Source organism: Diadema antillarum, unplaced genomic scaffold (assembly GCF_040938485.1).
Source record: "Diadema antillarum isolate AM-2024a unplaced genomic scaffold, OU_Dant_1.0 seq00001190_RagTag, whole genome shotgun sequence".
Classification (NCBI taxonomy): Eukaryota; Metazoa; Echinodermata; class Echinoidea; order Diadematoida; family Diadematidae; genus Diadema; species Diadema antillarum.
In genome coordinates, this window is record NW_027271988.1 from 8,669 (window position 1) to 21,207 (window position 12,539).

Consider the following 12,539-nt stretch of genomic DNA (forward strand, 5'->3'; position numbering starts at 1 on the left):
TATGGTGCACAGGCACATTTGATGGAATATTTGGATAACTGTCAAACTCCAAAGCATAGCTATATGCATAGAGGGGAACCCATACCGGAGGGGGTGGGGTGGGAGGGGATATCCCTAACCCCTCCCGTACGAGGGAGCTTTTGCACTTCAGAAATAAATACGCATTTTCGATGAAATATTTTGGAAATTGTCAAGAAAAAAATGCTAAATCTATAAGGAGGGGAACCGAGTGAGGGAAGTGTTAATCAGAAGGGTGTATCCTCCTGTCACAAGAGAGAAATTTTGTATTTTTGGAATTGAAGTGACATATTTTGTGCACACTCAAGATTAGTATTAGGATTTTTTAATATCCCAAGTGCACTGTACCACTTGCTGTAAGTCTACAAAAAGGGACTGCTTGGGGTGGGAAGGGGTGTCCCCCTCCTACGTGAGGGACATCCAGTTGCATTTTCAGAATTGACATTCAATGATTTGCTGCACACTTTGGGTGAAATATCTGGACAATACTATTTTAAATCAAAAAGCAAGCAAAGTTCCCTGTAAAAACAAAAATTGGGGTGCATGATTTCACAATGAGTTTATCGTTGCAAGGAAACATTTTTTGATGAAAGGTGTTGGATATATTGTATCTTAGAGAGCCAGTGACAGTGATCACATCCAAACTAGTGATGAAACCGAAGTGGACATTATACCACTGGACATGAACATGGAAAATTTGACATGATTCATGTTCACAAAAAGTGCAAAGAAAGAAAGAACAAAAAATCCTTACGAACACAATAGGTGACAGTGCACTCCCGTTATAACGAACGCGGTTTATAACGAAATTCCGGTTACAAAGAAGTAAAAATTCAAACCCTGACAGTATCAACCATGGGCGTAAATCTTTGGGGGGGGGGGGGGGGATGGGGGATGCATCCCCCAGAAATCGAGGAGGGGGGATGGCCTGTATATACAATCACCCCCCTCCCGCCCCCTGAAATTTGAAAACAAAATGGAAGAAGCAGAAATGTGATTGTATCAATTTCGGCATATTGCAAGACGTTCTTGCGCCCGCCTTCAGAGAGCTATAAACAGCTATCTTTTAGGATTATGTATACATATCTCAAGCGCTTGCTCGCTTCGCTCGCTCGCGAAAATAGGCCTAGTAATATCGATCGACATAAGGCATGGTCCATACGTTGACAACGTCAAATGATATAGGCTTACATGTATACATGCTATGACCAGCGCAACTGGACCATGGAACATGGACCATCTGCAAATTATACGTACGAAAGTAAACAAACAAATAAAAATATAGCCGCCATAATTGAACCCCCTCCATTTCTGAATCATTGAGCAAACGACGATGACTCTGATGACTCAGTCAGGATACTGTTGTGTAATGATACACAAAGTTATCACTACCCACTCCCATTCCACAATGATGACCGGATACATCTCTTCACCTTCCGCCAGTCAATGACCCCTATCAATACTTTCCACCTCATCCAGTGAGTCATCGACCTTCATTATCCCTTGAGTATACATTGTACTTCTAGCCCATCTAATTGATGACCAGGTTAAGTCAAACCCAAACATCCTGCCCTTCCCCATTGATTACTTAGAATCGTTGTTGAATCCAAAACCAAGAATACTACCCCCTTAGTAAGACTAGTCCCGCCTTTGTTCCCACAACAACCAAAGTTTTGCCCAATTAAAACCTCTCTTTAACATGAAGACTCCACCCCATTCATCCATTATAGTGTGTTACAACAGTAGACCAATGTGTATGATTGAATGTATATGAAGAGAATTACAAGGCGTATAACATGCAGAGAAGAGGACTTGCATGTGGACGCTCTAAGAGAGCGAGGATCGCCCCCAAACGCCACTCAAATAAAGTGCTCTTAGAAATTAAACTGAACTGTGTGTCGCAAGTCATTTTCACTGTGTACCTCTCAAAATATTAACCGATCCCAACACAACAATACATCTATGGGCATACACGCACGGGGACAATCAGGGGCGTCGATCCTGCGTATGGGGCAGGGAGTGCAAAGGGGCATTTACCCCGCCCCTAAGGAAAATGTTGTAATATGCAGTGGCGTCGATGGGAGGGGGATTCCCGAAATGACAATTTTCTTGCTTTTTTGATAGAAAACTGTCCAAATATTTAATCCAAAGTGTGCACCAGATTGCTGCATTTCAGTTCTGAAAATGCAAAATCTTTCTCTCGTGGGAGGGGGATACCCCCTCCCACATCCTCCCCCGTTCGGTCCTTTCCCAAGAGACATACCAGTATACTTTTTTATTGACAGCTTTTTAAATGTTTCATCTAAAGTGATTTTCATCTGAATTCTAGAAATGCAAAAGCTCCTTGTATGTAAGGGCATCGATCCTGGAGGACGGGGACGGGAGGGGGCAAACATCATACCATTTTGTTCCCCAATTATTTCCGAAATGAGGAAAATATTCCTGCTTTTTTTGTTAGTGTTCACGGTGTATGGGGACGAGAGCCCCAAATCAGTTGAAAATACCATTGTATGGAGTGATTACAAAAACTTAAACAGTGAAGAGTTTTATAAGGCTCTGTCTGAGGAAAACTTCAGCATTATTTACAGTATGTGTGAAACAAATGAAGCATGGAAACTTTGGTACACCTTACTCATGAAAACTGTCAATGAGAACATCCCATATAAGAGGAAACGGCTGAGAAATAATCCATGCCCTTGGATTACCGGAGAAATCATTGCCTTAATGAACCGTCGTGATCATTTTCAGAAAAAGGCTAGGAATCCTTTTCCCAATCTCACTGGATTGAGTACAAATCACTGAAAAAAGCTGTGAAATGTGAACTAAAAATAGCTAAATTTCATTGTGTGGAAGCTCTTATAAATAGTGATCAGTCAAACTCTAACGCAATGTGGAAAGTGTTAAAGAGTATCACCAATAAACAAGGAAGCAAAAATATAACTCTGACGGTAAATGAAAAAGATTTATCCGAACCCAACGATGTTGCAGAATGTTTTAATGATCATTTTATTGATTCTGTTAATGATTTAGTACAAGAAATTAGTGATGATGAAACCTCTCCGTCAGTTGTATCATCACATCACAACAATTATGCAGAGAAAGATATTAAGTATGATTTACCCGTTGTTTCACAAGACTTTGTTGTAAAAATGATAAATGAATTTCCGTGCAAGAAAGCTACAGGATATGATGATATATCGCTCAAACTCCTTAAACGATTAATCAATGCTCCTAATGCTACTGGTGCATATATTAAATTTATCACTCACTGAAGGAGTGTATCCATCAGACTGGAAAATAGCAAGAGTTCAACCAATTCCAAAGTCAGCTGATAAACATTGTGTGGAAAATTATAGACCGATAGCAATTCTTTCCGTGCTCTCAAAAATTATTGAAAAAGCTGTTGCTTCGAGCTTCCTTAAATATTTGATAAGAAATGATATATTATCACCAAATCAGTTTGGATTTCGTCCAAACCACTCCTGTGAGATTGCTTTACTTTGTATGGTTGACGAATGGTCCCGCCACGTAGACCAAGGGAATATGAACGGAATTGCTTTCATTAATTTACGCCGTGCATTTGACACCGTAGATCACTCTATTTTGTTAGCTAAACTTATAAAACATGCGGTTGTACTACACACAGTGTGAAATGGTTTGCATTGCAAACAGTTTGTCTCAGTTGGTAACGGAATATCCTCAACAAAGGAAGCTAACATAGGTGTCCCGCAGGGCTCCATTCTAGCCCCCACTTTGTTTTCATTATTTATAAATGACCTTCCACATTATGTCACAAGTGCTTCAATTTACATGTATGCCGATGACACAACCGTGTCAGTACCAGGCAAATCTAAGGAAGAAGTAGAGAGTAAACTCACCCAGGCATTGAATGAAACCCAAGTATGGATAAGAAGAAACAGGCTAATTTTGAATTCAAAGAAAACGAAATTAATGTTACTTGGGTCAAGGCAAAGATTAAATTCTATCCCTGATCAATATTTATCAATTGATATGAATGGGCATGTATTGGAATGCCTAAATGAAGTAAAATGTCTTGGTGTAATAATTGATCATTATGTAGATTTTAAGAAACATATTGAGTTTGTAGCAACAACAATGAAACAAAAATTAGGGCTTATCGGGAGAATTAAACACTGCCTTAATGATTCTCCATTGATGAGATTATACTGGGGTTACATAATACCCCACATATTATACTGCTGCAATGTATGGTCTGGCAGATCAGAATCTAACTATGATATTTTAAACAGGCTGCATAAAAGAGCAGCATTATGATAGCGAATTGTTCATGGGAAACCCGCTCTGAGGAGGTCTTCAGAAAACTCAATTGGCCCCAGTTACATCAAATTTTTCATAGGTCCTCCTGCTGTTTGATGTACAAATGTGTATATAAACTGTCTCCTGTTACGCTTTATGAGAAATTCTCATTTGTCGACGATGTGTCGTCAAGAGTAACCCGTAGCACAGATAAACTCATTTTAAGACTCCCAAAATGTCGTACAGCCTTTTATCAAAAATCCTTTGTTTATGCAGGCTCAGAAAATTGGAATAGGCTCCCCGAACCTGCCCGTTTCACAAATAGCATAGCATCATTTAAATACTACCTTAAACACACATAAAAGGGGTGTGCTTAATCCCTGTCCCCGATCAATTGTTGAGCACCCATTGTTGGAGTATCTCATCACCTCTCTTCTCCCATCTTTTCTATAACGTACATGCGCTTCGGCCACAATATTGAAAGGAAGCAAATATTTTATCCCTGTAAGGAACAGATGTTGCATGATTGAATGAACTGATTGTAAAGTGTGTTGAGCATTGTACTGATAATTAATGGACCCCTGTTTATAACACACATTACCTCGCGGTAGAACAGCGGGATGAGTTGCAGCTGCCTAATAGGAAATATTGAATCATTTCCTCTCCTCTTTCTAGATGTTAGTTTGTTTTATCGTATTTCAGGCCCGTAGCCAGGGGGTGCGTCGGGTGCGTACGCACCCCCCCCCCCCCAAATTCTGAAAGGTCCACTTTTTCATAATAACGGTTTTTAGCAATTCTCAAGATAACAATCCAAATAAATATAAAGACATATTATATGCTACGTAAATGTGGAAGAGTACGTTTAACAAAGTTAAAAATAATTGTACGAAACCCTTTTGTTGTATGAACCATCGGATCGTCCCCATGCACACAAACACAAATGTTATGTATCACCTAATTTGTGCGAGCTATCATTATATTGGCACTGCATGCCATGGCCCTTGACCCGCCCGAGTACGTGCGATTCGTGGATGACATTGAGGTTGACACTTGCATTTTTTCACAGGAACAGAGGTAAGTGGATGAAAATCTAATAGCCTCAAGTTTACATATATGATAAAAATTAAAGAAATTTCCTCGAAATTACTATAATCGAAAACCTGAGACATTTTATATCTACGTCTCACAAAGATATAGTATACATGTATATATAAGTACATGTTGGCATGATAATGCCTGGGGATAGATTATTATGTCAACTATTTTCCATTATGAATGCATGCTCCAATCAAATTGTGAAAAGGTGGTCATGAGTTAGCATTTCTTACGAACGATCAGGAGAGACAAAACAAAATGAAAGGCCTGTCTTACTCCAGTTCTCTTGTAACACTCATTGGGCCATTATGCATGCCTAACGAATTATAATAGCTGCTTTTTCTAGCCCTTTTGCTAGTACCAACATTCGAGAAAAGATCATCTATCAAGTAACTGTACGATCTCCGTGCATAATCTAATGCTTTTTACAGTACAAACGATTTCTTGAGCCTGCACCGTTTCAGGCTCTGTTCTGGATACGGCGGTAGAAACTCATTCTTTTTTGTTGTTTATTTTATCATTATTTACTAATCTCTTTTCTAACTTACAGGTAGCGGATTTCTTTGCAGGCCAAATTCGGAAATGTAGTGTTGATTATTACTTATACATTTTCTCATGTTGTGACAGTTCTATTGGTTCTCATTTTAAAGTGAGCCAAAACCTAAGAACATTTTCACTTATAATTTCCAAAGAGTATTATGCAGGCACGCAAACTCATTTTAGTTGTATTTCATTGAAATGTAATGGGTAAAAGGGTATGAGAGAGAATGAAAAGTGCTGAGCTATGAAGTAAAATGGTAAAGTAAAAAGTTTGTCAGATAGTATTACAAAAGAAACTCTTTCTTTTTTGTTTGTTTATTTTATCATTATTTACTTATCTCTCTTCTAACTTAAAGGTAGTGGATCTCTTTGCAGCCCAAATTCGAAAATGCCTAGAGACAGCTAGTAACCAAATATGCTACTATAATTTAATAGATAAGAAATAACCATTCCAGTGTGCACAGTAAGACAGATCAAATCAAATAGGAAAACATCTGAGCACTAAGCCTGAGGTCTGAATTTGCACTCAACTTCTTCCAATGGCTAACGGATGTTTAATTTTTGAATTTCACTGACCTCCAAATTTCACAAAGAAAACCTTCTTAGCATGATGGTTAATATGACATTTGACTGATATTGGAGATGTTTGCGAATCGGATCTACTACCTTTAATATTATTAAATCTAAAATGATTATTTGAAAGTTCGGAAATGCTGGAAATATCCTACCACAAGGAGGCAAAATATACATGGTTCACATTTACAATAAATTTTTTTTAAAAGTTTTCTTATTTATTTTCGTTTTTGACAAACTCGCATACCAACGGCTGATATACTGTATAGTAAAGTGAATGTTTCATCTTCCAAACAGCATCCAATGGGATGGAAAACTCCAACTGAAAGGTGGACACCGTGACCATACTCGCTAAAGAAAACGCGCAATAGGGGTCGTTTTTTCTCACGGATTAGATGGAAAGTGTGATGTACGAGCGTATCAATGATCAAAGGGTATCAAAAAGGCCGAAATTTGGGAAAATGGTATATTGTTCAATCATGATGAAGTACTTCTTTAGGGTGCAGGAAACATTTAAGGAATACTTGTTTTTAAGGCCCGAAAAAATCATATGATCAATACTCGTTTAGGGGGCATTTTGAAAGTCCATGTATGAGCATGGTGTCCACCTTTTAATTGTCGCTACCCCTCCCGGGACAGTATCAAAGGACCGTTTTGTTAATCAACGCAATCCCCCCTTCCTTTAAAAATCCTGGCTTCAGGCCTGCTAACGCGGGTATACAATAGAAAAAATAAAAGTTAAAACAACACCAGGAAAATCACTATTCTCAATTTTGCGGCGCGCTACGCGCGCAGAGTCAGACAAAAATACAAATTTCCTCGAGACTTTAAAACGTCATTAAAACAGTCAACATTCACAATTTGCGGCGCGCTTCGCGCGCAAATTCTTATACAACTTTTGTAGTTCGGTCGTCCAAAGAATATATATATATATATATATATATATATAATTGTGTGTGTGTGCGTGTGTGTGTGTGTGTGTGTCATCATTGGTATTGGTACCGAAGGTCCGTTTTTTTTTAGTGACCGCACCCCCCCTTGAAAAATCCTGGCTACGGGCCTGTATTTCCAGATGTTTGTACATGTGCGTTCACTTCATTTTTATATTTGACTGTATTACGTGTCCCGTTGCTGATCTGCCACAATTATCTATTTTTAAACAAATTGTTTTCTTATTGTTCGTGTTGTTGCCGTTGTTGATGTTGTTGTTCATGTTTCATGGATCTTTACGAAAACAGAGCCCTGAGGAAGACCGGCAGTTAGTATAATATACAAATGATGCACAGGATAGAATGCGTTAGTAATCCTGTGCATCATTTGTTTTATAAAATGGGTCGAAAATTCGAAAACTAACAGCATTTGTCAGCGTTTTTCACGTACCTTTGTGGGTCAAGACGTCCGAGGATGTTCGTCCCAAACATTTACGCACGTCGCACTCGGAAATCCCGCACATGTAAGTACTGTACGTATAAGCGTATACGTACGCCACATGATTGTTGTGCACAAGAAAGGCCGGCTGGCAGCCCGAACGAGAAGTTGTTTACAGGATTGACAGCGCGTATGGTAGCGCGCGACGCACTTGTAACAATTGATTAAGTGCGCACTGCTAGTGTAAACATTGTGACGTCAGTGACTTTACGCTTTTTTGCAAGGCCGTGCATGATAGTAAAAATTAATGCACGCACACGTGACTCATTTCAGCGCTTCCAATTGGCTACATTCTTGAACCCATTTCATAATCTATTTTAAATCTGTATGATTGTATGATATTATTTTATTTGAATACTTGATGTGTGTGATTACTTTATACTGTTTTGAAATGTGATATTTTATACTGTTTATATATTTCATGCTGATCAGGCTACTCTGGATAAAGAATTGCACTAAATAAATAAATAAATAGAAAACTGTCCAAATGTTTTATCCAAAGTGTGCACCAGATTGCTGTATCTCAATTCTGAAAATGCAAAATCTCTCTCGCGTGGGAGGGGGATACCCCTTCCCATACCCTCCCCCCGTTCGGTCCTTTTCCAAGAGACTTACAAGTATACTTTTAGATTGACAGATTTCAGAATGTTTCATCTAAAGAAATTTTCATCTGAAATTCTAAAAGCTCCTTGTATGCAAGGGCATCGATCCTTGAGGACGGGGACCTGGAGGGGGAAAACATCATATCATTTTGTATCCCAATTATTCCAGAAATTACGAAAAATTTCTTGCTTTTTTGATAGAAAATTGTCCAAACATTTTATCCAAAGTGTGCACTAGATTACTGTATTTCAATTTTGAAAATGCAAAACCTTTCTCGTGCGGGAGGGGGATACCCGCTCCCACACCCTCCCCCGTTAGGTTTTTTTTTTCCCCCAAGAGACTTACTATACTATTAGATTGACAGATTTCCAAATGTTTCATCTAAAGCGTACACCAGTTTTGTCATTTCAGCTAAAATAAACAACAACAACAACAACAACAACAACAACAACAAAACAGTTCTATCTGGTGGAAGGGGATATCTTCTTTCATTTTAGCCCTTTCCCCGCTTGGTTTCACTTTAAAAACTTTATAACACTTTCGAAATTGACATATTTTCTGAATTCCATCAAAAATGTGTTTGCGAGTTTTTTGGGTTTTTTTCATTTGTATTCGTATTCTAAGAATGCAAAAGCCCCCTTCGTATGCAGGGACGTCGATCCTGGAGGACGGGGGTTAGTCACTGGATACATTATTTCCAACCAGCACTAACAGTGCTCATTCTCCACTCCCTGGGGAGCATTCCAGCCAGTCGCAGCCATTTTACAGGCGCGCACATGCTGATCAACCAACATAAGCTTTCTCATCCTACCGGGTACCCATTTATACTCCTGGGTGGAGAGCAGCAATGTGGATAAAGTGCCTTGCTGAAGGGCAAACGTGTCGGGCTTGGCATGGGCTCGAACCCACGAACCATACCACGCTCATGTCGTTCACAGACGAGCGCTCTTATCCACTCAGCCACGACACCTGCACCTGGGGGTGGGGCAAATATGTCATTTTGTCCCCCAATAATTCCCGAAATGAGGAAAATTTTCTTGCTTTTTCATTCATTAGAAAACTGTCCAAATATCATGCAAAGTGTGCGCCAGATTGCTGAATTTCAATTCTGAAAATGCGAAATAGCTCTCTCTCCATGCCCTTCCCCGTTCGGTCCTTTTCCTATAGTGACCCTGCATCACAAAACCAACAAAAAGTCCCCAGACATGGATTTTTAGTTAAGGGTAGATTCTAAAAGAGCAGACTCTAAGCTTTAAAATGATGTATAACTCCATTTAAATCAACTCCCCTAACATATCTAAATACTGGAAAGAAAGCACAAACCCTGGAAAAGCTTGAACTGAGAAAAGAGGCTCTAAAGTACTGGGTCTGTCCAAACGCTTAATCTTTACCAAGCCGTGCAAGCTGTACAATGAAAGGAACAAAACACAGGATGTAAACCACCGGAGCAACAACAATGAAGAGATTATCAGATTAAGCCGAAATTGAGCATGTTCTATGAACACGTTCTGTCCATGCCAATTTTCAAAGCAGTAGCATTATCCTTTCAAAAGTTATTAGACTTGAAAGTGAAGAGTGTGCAAAGGATTTCAGGAAATAAAAAGGGGCCTCTAGGATACAAGACATACCTGATCATTCTACTCTATACCAAAAAAAAAAAAAAAAAAAGGGGGGGGGGGGTTGTAGAAGAACTGGTGAAAACACACCTTCCCATTAATGTTATGATTCTATACTGAAGAATAATGTAGAAAAAAAAAGGATAGCTCTTTTAGAAAATATGAACGACTCAAGATTGACTCGGTTGACCCATTTCACCTTTTTGAGTCCTCACGTAAAATCAAGTGGTGCGACTTTTTGTTGGTTTCGTGATGCACGGTCACATAGACTTAGTACACATTTATAGATTGACACATTTCAAAATGTTTCATTCAAGTGTGCATCAGATCTATTACTTCAATTCTAATAAATCTAAAAGTTCCCTCATACTCTTTCAATTTAACTCTCCCCCGCTCGGTTCCCATCCATTGATTTAGACTGCACATTTTGGGGATTGACAATTTTCCGAATATTCCACAAAAGTGCGCATTCAGATCGTTCTGTCATGTCAATCCAAAAAAGGCAACAGCTCCGTCGTGTGGGAGGGGGATACCCCCTCCCACGCCCTCTCATTCCACTGCCAACTTCCATGTATCATTTAGTAGGCCTACACAGTGATGTTGCACACGCGGAACAAGGGCTGAGATACCACGATTTACTCATTCAATTATCTGTGAATATTACTTTTTCTTACTTTTTTGATAGGAAAAAAATGCAAATTTTCACCAAAAATGTGCACCAGATCGCTGAATTTCAGGTCTAAAAATGCAAAATCTTCCTCGTGTGAGAGGGGGGATACCCCTCTCCCACATCCTTTCCCGCTCGGGAGCTCCGCACCCTCGGATCGCACAGCGAACTCCAAGCCCCCCTCCCTCGCCCCCATCGTGAAAACGGATCGGCGCACAGTGGGCCAGAATGAGCTCAAAGTGCGCCAAAATTATATTCCGTGGTTTCTTTTTACCCAAATTTGGTGTCTTAGGGTAATTAGGGGCGTAGAATTGATTGAACATAATTTCAAACTCATATGACGTCACTGTGATGCTGTTTTTTTCATTGGCTACCAAAAATATGTCTGTAAATGACGAATAAAGCAATGCAAATCTTAGGCTGTTATTTTTTTCTTTAAAGATTAATTTATCTTTTCACCTTCACTGACATTGCTTATCTACTACCATTGAATACACGATGCTTACATGTCATAGAAAGTGTATAAACATTCGGGTTTCGTTAAAAGAATCGAATTTATGCTGAAAGTTCCATATTACACACGTACTGCAAAATGATACTGTTGTCCGTGTAAACTAGTTAGAATATAAGTTTATGATGTACGCTGTACGTTTGGGTGAATTTTTTCACTTTATTCTATAGCGGGACATAAACGCGCGATACAAAATCAATCTCCGATATAGTTCTTATCTCTCTACTTCATATATAATCTTAGGCCTATGCCATATCAATTCATACAAGCGCAAAAACCATTTTGTCTAATTTAAATGGAAGGATAACAAATTGTGAAGTCAGTAATCAGGAAAATGAAAGGTTGTGACTTAGAAGCTAAGAATGAGTCTGCCGTGTATGAAAGTTTACTTGGAAAAACTAAAATAATAAGATTTTTTTTTTAATGAAAAATTTATCGAAATCACAATCATATGAAATTATAAATTCATCCACGTTCCACAGTGATTTTTTTTTTCTCATCAGTCGTCGGAAGCAAAGTTTTTTTTTTTTTTTTTTGCTTCCGACAACCCACAAAGTGTATGGGATCACAGTCTGATGAATCCGACTTGTATTGGTCGCCTATCAGGTCAATGTCAGACATGTCAGGCATGATCCGATGAGGCCAAATCGTCCGATGAGGATCACGCGAGCAATGTCTGACATTGACCTGCAATCGGATTCACAAACTGCGATACTATACACTTTGCTGAGCGGCCGGAAAGCAACAGTCTTTGCTTCCAACGAGTAGCCGATGAGAATAAAATCTCTGTGTTTTGGTGTTTAACGGTCTATCTGCATATGTCAAGAGTAGCATCGAAGTACATGTATTTAGGTGTCCATACAATATGTATCGCAGTGGGAATAGCTATGTTTACAGTAGTGGCTATGACAATTATGGACAATATGGCTACATGGCCTTGGCTATGTGCAATTATGTACTCTTTTATCTTCGGAGGAGGGGTCTTTTAGGTGCCGGACTAGCCCTATACATGTATTTTATAACTCTATTTGCCTCTTATTCAGTGTTATTCATGTTTCTGTGTCTTTAACGTGCGAGAAAAAAATAAATGAATAAAAAAAAATGCCGCCCTCATGCGACCCCGTATGATATAACAGCATTCCTAAGCGGCTACAAGGTCCAAAATAGGCGTAATGTGTCGCGGAAAATCGGCTCTAACACAAAAAGTGGC